The sequence below is a fragment of the Coffea arabica genome, chromosome 10e (genome assembly GCF_036785885.1).
Source record: "Coffea arabica cultivar ET-39 chromosome 10e, Coffea Arabica ET-39 HiFi, whole genome shotgun sequence".
Taxonomy (NCBI): Eukaryota; Viridiplantae; Streptophyta; class Magnoliopsida; order Gentianales; family Rubiaceae; genus Coffea; species Coffea arabica.
In genome coordinates this window covers 40,234,618-40,247,184 of record NC_092328.1, presented here as the reverse complement: position 1 = coordinate 40,247,184, position 12,567 = coordinate 40,234,618, and positions in this window count along the sequence as shown.

The window sequence follows — 12,567 nt, the reverse complement described above, 5'->3', positions numbered from 1 at the left end:
TTTGAACAGTCTTAGGAAATTTGTTATATCTTGATGTAGAAAAGTCGGAATTGAGCTCCATTTATTGCGTTCGAAACTAGATTCAGAGTACTATCAACCGCGAAAATTTTAGCATTTTCTCAATTCCTATGAATATCTATGATTTTTCAAAATTGACTGAAATTGCATACCTGTTCTGTCTTTTAATGGATGAAGTAGCAACTTGAGACTCGAATTTGACTGACTTATGGACTGAATCTTACAAATGTGTCTTCTGAGAAATTGTAATTCTTTGAATCTATTTTCCGACGGTATAAAGTTTATCAATTTTGGACTTAAAAAACTTGAGATATGATTTTTCAAATAGTATTGCGCAAAGCTGAAAAATTCTATTCTCTTCGAACCTTTCATACTTTCATTTCCCACTTTAAATTTGAAGTTGGTCAATCATTTTGGGGATGGTTTATGAGTGGAATTGAGGTTTAAATGAAAGGAAATGAAGTTTTAGAAATCTTAATTTCTTCATGTATTTTGACTTTGTATTGCTATTTTTTTGTATTATATGTGACCACAGGACTCGAGAAAATTCAAGAGGACGAACCAGGATTAAAGTGAAGGGTGGCAATTGATTGGTGAGTGTTTCAAGTACATGAAAATATATACGTGGAATGTCTCCCTCCTTAAATGACATGCTTACTTGGTTAAAATAATTGCTCTTGAATTGATAACCTTTGGGACGAGAATGTACTTTATCATACTCGATCCTTTGTAGTTCACTTTGTGACATTGATATGAAATGAAATGCTCTGCTTGCACTTGACTTGTTAGTCACTCGGATGGTTATTCCACTGACTTACGTGTTACATGCTCATTGTTGTTAGACAATGCTAGGTACTTGATTTCTCGTCTCATAGGCAAGTGTGTACTTTATCACACTTGACCTATCTTGACTAAATTGTGAAATTTTGTTAAAACATGTATTAGCTATTTTGTAACAACTGAAAAGTGGCTAGAATCCGGCCACTTTCTGGCCGGATTTTCGGTCGGATTGTCGGCCGGATTTAAGGCAGTAAGTTTCAATTTTTTTTTAGTTTTCCCCGGTCAAACCGGCCTTGAATCCGGCCAATATCTAGCCGGATTTGCTGAAAAAATTTCTGATTTTGCATCTTTCTTCTAGTCTTCTTGTTTGATTAAGGTTCTTCACCACCCGATTTGCAATTGTTGAGATTTGAAATACTTGAACTGCTTGAAACATGATATGCTGAGTTTATTTGTAACTTGATTCAGTTTAGGCGAGTGTGCTCTTATGTACACTCAATCGACCTGATTGACTAAACACTTGATATCTCCTTCATGCATGAACAAGTAACTTGGATTTGTCTGTGACCTGTTTATTGACTTGAAAAACCTGAAACGCTTGAGAATGTAAATTTATGGACATTACTTGTGACTTGATTATGGCGAGGCGAGTGTCTCCTTCTTCGCCCTCGACCTCCATGAATTTGAATTAATTGATCATGTATGCGTATTTGCATGTTTATGTGTATGTTTGTAGATTGACTACATTCCTTTTGTAGCGGTTGAATAGTAGACTGACTACTACCCTCTTGTAGCGGTTGAATTGTAGACCAACTACATCTCTCTTGTAGTGGTTGAACTGGGTCTTGGACCCTATCTAAGATGTCGGGTAAGTGGAAACTAGGGTTACTCATGCGTATGCGTGAATGTAGGTCGGTAACGGCTGAACTAAGCTCTCGTTGGATCTCGTGCTTTAGACCAGCCTTAAAGCGGTCGGGTAAATTGAAAAATCTTGGGTAAAGGACAAGTTCCTAGTATGTTACTTATGACTTGGAGTCATCTCTGGAACACTGATATTTCCGAATACGGAACATTAAGTGACAACTAACGTCTCCAATCACTTTCTGTAATGAGCGTTGGATAACAACCAACGACTCCAATCTTGAATACCTGAGTACTTGGGGTTATAAGTCATATCCTGAATTTCTGAATATTTGGGACTATAAGTCCAATCTAGGGTTAGTTGGTCGAATCGAACCAGCAAGGGTTTGGTCGAGGATATCAACAAATCTTGGGTACTTCTTGGACGTTCGGCCCTAGTAGGAGATTGATCGGTGAACGAAAATTGGTATAAAGTGGAGATCTACAGACGTTATACTTTCATGGTTGACGGAGAGTCAATGGACCTTGATCAAGCTACTGTGAAACTTGCTCCTGAAAGAAACCTATATCCTTTGTCATGAATGTGTTCCTTACTGTACCCTTTTGCATATTTTATCTTGCTACTTGCTTAATTATATACTGGATTGTGATCTCATTGAAGTTGACTTATTTCTCTATGTCTGGATATGCTATCTTGTCTCGTATTTTACCTGCTTAGTTACTTGGAACCTCACTGGATTTTTACCTCATTCCACGCCATTTGTTTTCCTTACAGGGATGAGAACTTGAGAGGTTGAATTGAGAAAGACCTCGATTTCTTCTAAATTTGTTAGTTGCTCGTGTGAGCACTGCATAGGTGTCTAGTCGACTTGTTTGATTTGATTTTTGGCAAGTTCGACTCTTTGACTGTATTATAAGCTGTGTGGACATTGGAGATCCATGAGTATGTACATCTTGAAGGTTGTATTTAATATCATTTTTATTTTGAGATTTTATTTGTAAATTTTCATGAATTGTGACTAAATCCTGGTGAGAGTTGGGCAGGCGGTCCGTCAAACCTTTGGGTAAACCCTAGGGGGAGGTGGGGCTGTCACACCACCACCGAAGATAAATGACGGAAACACCTTCCTTGTGTGTAAAACTTGTGGGAAGATGCATCAGAGAGAATGCCGACTTAAGATGACTTTTCCCACGTGTAAAACTTGTGGGAAGATACACCGAAGGGAATGCCGAGTTGAAACAGGAGCTTGTTTTGAATATGGACAGCAGGGGCATAGGGGTATGAATTGTCCAAATAAGAAGGTAGAATGAGATAAGAATGGCAATCTCACTAATAATAAACCAAAGGTTAACGCGCTGGTGCATGCCATAACCGACGTTGAGGCGGAGGTGTCAGGCGACGTGGTCACAAGTACTCTTCTAATTAATTCTGTGCCTGCATACGTGCTAGTTGATTGTGGAGTTAGTCACTCTTTTGTCGCTAAGAAATTTACAAAGTACTTGTGCATGTCTCCTGAATGGACAGACCACACCTATCAAGTGGCTGTTCCAGGAAATAGAATCCTAGTGTCTCATACTAGGTATCCAAACTGTAGTGTGGAATTGGAGGACATGAGATTAGAAGTGGATCTAGTATAAATAAATATGAGTGATTTTGATATTATCCTAGAAATGAATTGGCTAGTTAGACATTTTGCACAAATTGATTGTAGGAAGAAGAGGGTGTTATTCATGAAATCGGACGAGAAGAATTTCTCATGCCAAGGAAATATTGGTGATAGGAAAATTCCTAAGTTACCTCTTCTATCTGCCATGCAGACGTATAGGGCAATAAGAAAAGGATGTGAGATATATTTGGCTTATGTTGTAGATACGGAGAAAGAAAAGACGCCTTTAGAAAAGATTCCGGTGATGAAGAACTTTCCTGACGTGTTTCCGGAAGACCTTCCTGATCTACCTCCAAATAGGAAAATAGAGTTTGAAATAAATGTCATACTTGAGGCGAATCTCATATCTAAATCCCCCTATAGAATGGCGCCTGCGGAATTAAAGTAACTCAAGGAGCAATTACAGAAATTATTGGATAAGAAGTTTATTAGACCCAGTGTTTCTCCTTGGGGCATGCCAGTGCTCTTTGTAAAGAAGTAGAATGGTAGTTTGAGATTGTGTATCGATTATAGGGAGTTGAATCGGATTACAATAAAGAACAAATACCCCCTTCCTAGAATAGATGATCTTTTTGACCAATTGAAGGGAGGTAAAGTATTCTCTAAGATAGATTTGAGATCTGGATGCCATTAATTGAAGATTAAAGTCGAAAACATCCAGAAAAGTGCATTTCATACGAGGTACGGGCACTATGAGTTTTTGGTAATACCCTTTGGATTAACCAATGCTCCGGCAACCTTTATGGATCTGATGAATCGGGTATTCAAAACGCAACTAGACTGTCTTGTGATGGTGTTTATTGATGACATTCTAGTGTACTCTCCAAATGAAGAAATTCATGCTGCCTACCTTAGGGAAGTCCTAGAGATACTAAGAAAGGAGAAATTGTATGCTAAGTTTAGTAAATGCGAATTTTGGTTGGAGAGTGTGGCATTCTTAAGACATGTGATATCAGGTTAAGGGGTGTCTGTTGATCCAAAGAAGGTGGAGGTAATTGTAGATTGGCCACGACCCACTAATGTAACCGAAATGAGGAGTTTCTTAGGATTGGCCAACTATTATCGAAAATTTGTGGAATGATTCTCTACCATTGCTATGCTTCTTATTAGGTTGACTCAAAAGAGAGTAAAATTTGAATGGACAGATAAATGTGAAACAAGTTTTCAAAAGTTAAAAGAGAAACTAGTGTCAACCCCAATACTTATCCTATCCTCTGGAATGGAAGGATTCATGATTTATAGTGATGCCTCTAAAAATGGTTTAGGGTGCGTTTTGATGCAAAATGGGAGAGTGATTGTTATACTTCTCACCAACTGAAACCTTACGAGTAGAATTATCCAACGCATGATTTAGAATTGGCGGCAGTAGTGTTTGCATTGAAAATATGGAGGCATTACTTATATGGTGTGCAATGTGAGGTTTTTACCGATCACAAGAGTCTCAAATATCTGTTTACTCAAAGGGAATTGAACATGAGACGGAGGACTCATTTTTGGACATGGCTTTTATTAGTTTTTAAGTGAACAGAAGTTAGCAAACTAGCTACTTCTAGTTGTTAATTTTATTTACTTGTTTCCGCTGTTTCAACCAGAGAATAAATGTACGAATTTATCGGATATTCGTAGACTACTTTTTATATGATATTTGTACCGTACTTTATTTAGTTATATCATTTAGTATTTTTAAAGTTTAGTCTAGTTAAATGTTGTCTTGTATTCTTGAGCAGGACTTGAGAATACGGTGGATGCAATGTGACGGACGCGTGCGAGTTCGGGATGCGACACAATGTTATCGTATTTGGAAAAAATATCTCTAAACGCTAATGCCAAATCCAACATAAGATATGTGGCATTCCACCTAATTAGATAGTCTAGAATCAATTTTCTAGAGGGTAATTACAATTGTTTTGCAATTTTGGCAAATTAAATTAGACAAGCCCTTGAATTGTTCAAGTATTTGATCCCTTCTCTAACAATATCAATCACGTTACCAAGTTGACTAAGACCATCTTGTACTAAAAGATTAAGTATATGTGGACAACATCTCATATGAAAATTTTTTCCACCAATACTTAATCTCTTTCTTAGAGAAAAATCCATTCTGAGGCTCCTAATACAAGCATCATTATAAGAAGCATAGTTTGCAGTTATATTAAAAATTTCGTTCTCAATCCACCGGTCAATAAAACATCTACTTAAAGCATCGGTAATAATTACCCCTCGTATGTGAAGGTGAAATATTACAATAATTCATCACAGATTTTTATAACACCCAATCATAATCAACAAAATATCCTATTACAATGATATACTGAAATTTTTTATCATATTTTCACAAATCTACAGTTATACTGACCTTGCCAGCACCCTTTAATACAGATCTCAATTTTCTTTCTTTAAATTGATAAATAGTGACACAATCTTCCTTGATAGTTTACTAGATGATCTTTTTATATAATTGGGATATAGTTTCATGAATTTGTTGAAAACAACATGATCTATCATAGAAAATAGATACTCATATACAAAAGCCATATAAGAAGGAAGCTTCCGTACCTTGGTATGGTCATATAAAAAGTTGGTATTGGAAGTGATACCACCAAATGGTCCTTCAATAAAGGACAAGACTTGTTGATTCATTTTGTTTTGCTTCTCAATTACCAGCTTCCTTTATAGACATGAATTTAAATGGTGCTTGTGTTGAGATGTAGCTCTACTTATGCTTTGTCAACTTCTTGCAGTGATTGCACTGCGCTTTTTCTGTTCCGTTCTCTAACTTCACAATTTTCATATTATCTCATATTATTGATTTCTTTTTCCTTTACTTTTTTTTAAAGGGTTATGCTAGTTCTTCACCATCACCTTGCTGCTCTTCTCCTCCTCCTTCATTAGCCTATTTTTGTATTATTTTCAGCTCCTCTTCATTCGTCTCATCTACATTTTCTTCAATATCAATTTCTTGATCTACCATTTCATTAATTGTCTGAAGCTATCAAATAACCAGTACAACAAAATGATTAAGTCGAATATAATATGATTAAAGAAGTGACGATGTCATGTTCTTAGTCACAACTCATATGATGTGAACAGAGTGCAATGGTAAATGTATTTAGGGACTAAGCAACATAGTCCAAAATCATAGGGAATATGGACTAAAAATTTAATAAAACATAACAATTGAATTATTATGCTATCTCAAATAGAAATTTAATAGAAATATTAATTTAATAGTAAACAACATGAAAATAATATCATATTTCTTGTAGGTTGGTCCAAGATCCAAAAATGGCAGAGAGAGATTTCTGTCAAACAATGTCAAATACAGATTTGAAATACAGATGTCAAATATGGATTTGAAATAAGAACGAGAAAGCATCCAAGACCAAATAAGAAACCAAATTTGTATTGTAGTTAACCAAATTTACAATTATATTAGAAATTTCGTTCTCAATCTACCAATCAATAAAACATTTATTTAAAGCATCAGTAATAATTACCCCTCGTATAAGAAGGAGAAATATTACAATAATTCATCACACATTTTTAAAACACCCAATCATAATCAACAAAATATCCTATCTCAATGATATACTGAATTTTTTTATCAGATTTTCACAAATCTATAGTTACACTAATCCTGCTAGCACCCTTTAATACAGATCTCAATTTTCTTTTTTTAAATTGATAAGTAGTGACACAATCTTCCTTGATAGTTTACTAGGTGATTTTTTATATAATTGGGTTATAACTTTCATGAATTTGTTGAAAACAACATGGTCCATCATAGAAAATGGATACTCATATACAAAAGCCATATGAGAAGCAAGCTTCCGTACCTTGGCATGGTCATATAAAAAGTTAGTAATAGAAGTGATACCATTGGATGGTCCTTCAGTAAAGGACAAGACTTGTTGATTCATTTTGTTTTGCTCTTCAATTACCAGTTTCCTTTATAGACATGAATTTAAATGGTGTTTGTGCTGAGGTGTAATTGCACTTGTGCTTTGTTAACTTCTTGCTGTGATTGCACTGCGCTTTTTCTGTTCTGTTCTCTAATTTTACAGTTTTCATATTATCCTATGTTGATGATTTCTTTTTCCTTTACTTTTTCTCAAAGGTTTTTGCTAGTTCTTCACCATCACCTTGTTGCTCTTCTCCTCCTCTTTCATTGGCCTATTTCGTATTATTTCCAACTTCTCTTCACTCATCTCATCTACATTTTCTTCAATGTCAATTTCTTGATCTATTGTTTCTTAATTGTTTTCATAGCAAGACACCTTGATGTGAATTAAAAGAAGGGCTTTACATAGTTGTTTTTCAAGAAAAAAAAAGGGTGGTTGATAAATAAAGCATATAGCGAAATATGGTTAACAAGAAAGAAAAAATCCTAACATAATTAACTTATCAAATAACTAGTACAACAAAAGGATTAAGTTGCATATAATATGATTAAGGAAATAAAGATTTCATGTTCTGAGTCACAACTCATATGATGTGGACAGAGTGCAATGGTGAATGTATTTAGGGACTAATCAAAATAGTCCAAAATCATAGGGAATATAGACTAAAAATTTAATAACAATTGAATTATTATGCTATTTCAACTAGAAATTTAATAAAAATATTAATTTAATAGTAAACAATATGGAAATAACATCATATTTCTTGTAGGTTGGTCCAAGAATCAAAAATGGCAGAGAGAGATTCCCACCAAACAATGTGAAATACAGATTTGAAATACAAATGTTAAATACAGATTTGAAATAAGAGCAAGACAGCATCAAAGACCAAATAAGAACAGAAAAGCATCACATAGATTTAAACACACGGCAAGAAGTTCAAATGAACCGAACTTGTTGACCTACCAAACATACAGAACTCTGGAGTCTAGAGACTTTTTTTCTCCAAAATTTAAATATATGTGTTATAAGTTCAATATTAACAGGTTTCATGTCAAACATTTCAGCCCAAAAATGCTAATTTTCTATATTAGTTTCGTGTCATATCAAAAATTCAATAAGCTAGAATAACAACTATCAAATAATCTACATTTTCATCAAGATAATCATAGTAAATTATCTAGTTTATATAGATTATATATATAGCTACATATATCTCAAAAGAAAAATTGTATCTTTTTTCCTTCTGGTTCCGACCTTCTAAGTACACCAGCTAGTACATATCAAAATGTGATGGTGTATGGTCATGAAATAAGAATAAAATTACTAATCATAGATAGACATACACTCACGAGTCATTAATCAGAACATGTATTCAGAAACCTATTAAAAAAATACTAACCTATCATCTTTATTAAAAAAATAAAGAAAAGTAGCAACTTTACCAACCTATCAGCGATGAGTATTTTAGTTTCATAATCAAACATTTAAAGGAAAGAAATAAAAAATAGTCACTCAACAAAGCAAAAAAAGGAAACCAAATGCATAAGAAAGCTACTTATTGTAAGATGTTCTTATGCCTAGTCTTAGGAATTTTGATTGGAGCCAAAGTAACTTAAAAAGGATTAATCACTTATCAAATTAGCTATAGCATATGGTGATACCAGTCGTTGGCTACTACCCGAAGGGTAATGAGGGTGATGAAATCACAGCCACGAAAATAAGAGTGGTGAAGTGGTGGTTGGTTGGTGGCTCGTCAATGGTGGTGGTAACTGGTAGCTATTAGGGTAGATTGAAGAATGAAGGCTACAAAATTTAGGAAAATGTTATGGTAGTGCTTTGGAGGCAAAGAGGTTATGATACTGGTTGAGTGGTGGTGGGCTAATGGTGACCTGATGGCTTGGTAGTTGGTGACAGTCGAAGAAGAAGATGAACGGGATAAGAGGAGTAGCGACACAATTGTGCTCATTCAGGACAAAATGTGAAATGGAGAGCTGAAAATCCATAAAGGATTAGAGGCATTTAAAGGGGTGGAATGACAATTGGGCCCTCACTTACGAGCCCAATTTCGAATATATCAAATCGAGTCTAGCTTGGCTCCTTTAATATTTGGGTCTTATGTAAAGTTCGAGCTCGACTCGTTTTCCTAAATAAGTGAGCCGAGTTTGAGCCTTAACGAGTCGAGTCAAGTTGAGCTTGTGAGTTATCTAATTTGATTAATAGCTCTACCATCCTATTTGTAAAACCAAGAATTAGGATTGCATGTTCCATACAAACACACCCCTTCCTTTTCTAGTCCTATATATACACCACTCTCCTTATCGTAAGCAATGACATTTTCATAGAAGTCCACCACTTCGATGTTAGGAAATTTTCGTATGACATTCTTAATCTCTTCCTCTTATTTCATTTCTAAGTAGATTAAACTCTATTGATAAGAACTCTTGCTTACGAAGAGGACAAAATATGTTATTACAGATAGCATGTTTATAATGACGATTAAAATAAGTTTTCTCACTTCTACTTGCTTGAAGTCCCTATTAGTGCAATAGGTTTGAAGTTTCTAATGCACTGATATAACAAGTTTACCATCTTGTTTGCTGATCAGAAGCCATTTTAATTTTTTATGTGGTAGAATTTCTCACAATCCTATTTGCCAAATACTAGTACTTAGGATTGAATGCTCTATATAGTGCATATTTTCTTTTTTCTTTTGTGCTCCATATGCGCCCAATTTCTTATTGTAAATAATAACAATTTTTTATAAACCGATCACTCCAATGGTAGAAATTTTGGATGGCATTTGTAATTTCTTTCTCTCATTCCATCTCTAAATAGGCCAAGACAACACAATATGTTACTTTTAACCTTATTATTTTAGTAGGTTTGAAATTTCTAGTAAATTTATACAACACATTCATCATATCACAATTTGACACCATCAGAAATTTATTATACTAGCTATTTGGTATATAACTAATGAAGATGCTAAGAGAAGGATTCGTATCCTCCTTCATCGTATCAAAATAACCATTCTTTAATTTGAAAAATACATAAGACTCCTGACAGAAATAAGGGTTGAATTGGAAGAAAATTTGGAAATCTTGAAGAACAACTTTTTAGATGAGAGGATGGGAACAATTTTCTCACTACATGACCAAGAAATTTTAAAAATCTTGTGAGAAATGAATTGAAAATAGTAAAACCTAACTAGAGAAAGAATGAAAAATATTGAAGGGCTAATTGGTTGGCTCTGGAATGATGTTTAGGATAGTAGGTCCATTCATATAGTCAATGAAGAGTTGGAGATTGAGAAAAAACTGGTTTTTTTCTTGATTTGTGTAGAAGTGGATGTGTTCAACAACATGATAGAAATTGCAATTATCCTGAATGTTGATATGAAGCCACTCCTCTATTGGGAAAAAATAGATGTTGATAGGAAGATCTATACCCTTCCTACAATTGTGAAATTAAGAATTGTCTGATTATTCACATCAAGATCTCCATCAGATGCAATGACTAATTTGTGCAATTATCTAGTGAAACAGTTGAATTCAACTGAATAGTTACAATGATGGAAATGTAGTCACGTATCTTATACCAAAATTTTACATGACATCAAATTCTAATTTTAAATAGATTTAATTGTCTTTTTTGTGGAATCCAATAGAAATTTTGGACATTTAAAAGATATTTGTGAGTCTCATGAAATTGTGACTAGTCGCTTCACCAAAAAATAAAGTTCAGTTTTTGAGTATGATGATGAGATGTGATTTGAGGTTAATCCTCCCCTATGCCAAATTGGTTTTCTCCTTTGACACCTAGCGAAGCAGGAAGGCCAACTCTTGGATTGATATATCTGTTCATTTTTTCAATTTTTTCTAGAAGAAATTTCTAATTCAAGAGCAAATCAATTTTTTCTAGTATAAATAAAGAATTTATTATACAAATATATGTAAACATTCCTCTTCTATATGAAGGATCTTATAATATGTTGACATTATTTCATGAGATACATGTTTCCAACAAGTATATCTATCTTGATCAATAATAAGTAGTACCCTATCTTTCACTAGTGCATCTTTAAAGTCTTTTCAAGAAAAAAATTTTCTATTAACTGAAATCTTGCTTAATGTGATAACATTTCTAAATTTATCCGCAAAATATATATTTCACGTATTTTAATTGACAACATAGCAATAAATAGATTGAGTACTATTTGTATTCATTGTAGAATATCCCATCCTTCTCAAGTAACTTCATATACATTTGAAATAAGTTTTGATGATACCTATAGAAGACTTCTACATTAGATGCTAGATGTGAAATTTACTATCATTTTTTAATAAATCATTATAATAATTTCCATAACAATGTTCAATTAATGCCAATTTCATTTTACAGCTAAATCAATCAATTTTTTAATAAAGTAATACGATATATTAGAAGATTTAAGATTTTCTTATTCATGTTGTAATCAAATTAAAATTAAGTACACTATCTCTAAAATAAGTTCAGGATACATTAAGCATTTGATCACCAAAAGTAGCATATATAGAGAAATTAATCACACAATAATATAATTTTTTATTTTTCTAATGTTATGAGCAATATCATTTTGTTGCAACAACTTCTTTATGGACTTGAAGTTTTTTTACTATACATGCAACCCAAAGTTCAGTCTTATTTACTTCCTGACTTTTGTTACATTTTTTTTCGTATTTTCATTTTAATTTTTCTCTTTAAACCTTTGCATGTATTCTCTTTGGCTTTTGCAATATTGATGTACTTCCTATCTCATTTTGTAGCTTGTGTAGCGCTAATGTATCATTGATCTCCTCTTTCAGCTTTTACAGCACTTTTGATCTCCTCTTTTACATTTTGTAATTTTTCAGAATTTTGCAGCATTGATATACTTGTTCTATCCTTAATTTTACCTTAATTTCTTCTCTTCTTACCTTAACCTTCATCTTTCCCTTCTTTAATTAGATAGACTATGGTGCCTATTGAACTGCTTAGTGCATGATGAAAAATAGCAAAAAGCTCTACAAGGTGTCATCACCTTTCCACTTTTCTGGACTTTTGGTTTTCTTGATTTTTAATAATTTATCCACTACTTTCTCTATATTTTAAACTCTAGTTTAGGATCTTCAATATTAGGTAGATCATTTAGCTTTTCTAACATCTCACCCATCGTTAGACGATAGTCAAATTACCGAAACATGCATTTGCATGCTAATAATATAACTTAATTAACTTGATTAGGAATGCAATCCATATTTGTCAGATGAAGATCAATAACATTCTTCTTTACATTGTATAGTTTATAAATATATCCACTA